Source organism: Arachis duranensis, chromosome 6 (genome assembly GCF_000817695.3).
Source record: "Arachis duranensis cultivar V14167 chromosome 6, aradu.V14167.gnm2.J7QH, whole genome shotgun sequence".
Classification (NCBI taxonomy): domain Eukaryota; kingdom Viridiplantae; phylum Streptophyta; class Magnoliopsida; order Fabales; family Fabaceae; genus Arachis; species Arachis duranensis.
Genome location: NC_029777.3, coordinates 12,222,105 through 12,223,758, shown reverse-complemented (window position 1 = coordinate 12,223,758; position 1,654 = coordinate 12,222,105).

Below are 1,654 nucleotides of genomic sequence, written 5' to 3'. Positions count from 1 at the left end.
AAGTGGATTTATGCATCAATTACTTACTCATGTAAACCCTAGTAGTTAGTCTAGTATAAATAGGATAAGTTACTATTGTATTAGACATCTTTGGTCTCAGTTTTGTTTTATTCTTCATCTTAGGAGGCTATTGATCATATTCAGGGGGCTGGCCATTCGGCCATGCCTGAACCTTTCACTTATGTATTTTCAACGGTAGAGTTTCTACACATCATAGATTAAGGGTGTGGAGCTCTGCTGTACCTCAAGTTTCAATATAATTATTATTACTTCCTATTCAATTCTCTTCTATTCTTATTCCAAGATATACGTTATACTTAACTTTGATGAATGTGATGATCCGTGACACTCATCATCATTCTCACCTATGAACGCCGTGATTGACAACCACTTCCGTTCTACCTTAGGCCGGGCGCATATCTCTTAGATTCCCCAACAGAATCTTCGTGGTATAAGCTAGATAGATGGCGGCATTCATGGGGATCCGGAAAGTCTAACCTTGTCTGTGGTATTCCGAGTAGGATTCCGGTATTGAATGACTGTGACGAGCTTCAAACTCCTGAAGGCTGGGCGTTAGTGACAGACGCAAAAGAATCAATGGATTCTATTCCAACCCAAAAGAATCAAGGGATTCTATTCCAACCTGATTGAGAACCGACAGATGATTAGCCGTGCTGTAACAGAGCATAGGAACGTTTTCACTGAGAGGATGGGATGTAGCCATTGACAACGGTGATGCCCTACATACAGCTTGCCATGGAAAGGAGTAGGAAGGATTGGATGAATGTAATAAGAAAATAGAGATACGAGATGAGCACAGCATCTTCACACCCTTATCTGAAATTCCCACTATTGCTTTACATAAGTATTTCTATCCCTTTTTATTTTCTTTTTATTATTAATTTTCGAAACCCAAAACTATTTAATCTGCCTAACTGAGATTTACAAAGTAACCATAGCTTGCTTCATACCAACAATCTCTGTAGGATCGACCCTTACTCACGTAAGGTATTACTTGGATGACCCAGTACACTTGCTGGTAAAGTTGAACGGAGTTGTGGAAAGAAAAAGCTTCTCTAACAGTTCCTGGAATTATTGTTGATCACAATTTCGTCCACCAATTGGCTTAGTTAGGTAAGCAGAAATTGGTTTTGAGATGTTCAAAAGGTTTAAGTTTGAATTCAAAATATCAAAAGTATAGACAATTAAATAAATTTGGGAATAAAATATGGATAAACAGTTAAGGCTTCAGAGTTATCTATTTTTCCGGATTAACTTTTCTTACTAACTATTTTAATTATGTAGGATTTAATTTATGGCAAACTATATGTGACTAGACCCTAATTCCTTAGACCTTCATAGTCTCCTCTAAAATTCATTAACTGCCAATTCCTTGGTCAATTAATTCCAATTAAAGGGTACATGATCAAATTCCAATTTGCATGCCACAAAAACTCTAATTACCCAAAGAAAAAAAGGATTATATGTCACGTATCCCGTTAAATCCAGATAATTAGAATTTAGGAGAATATGTTTTCAAGCTGTTGTTCAAGTATAGAGCTTTTCCAAGTTATACAAGAACTCAAATAGAAAGAGGGCCATACTTCCGTTCCACCCAAATTCATAAAATAAAGAGCGAAAACAATTCTTAAAT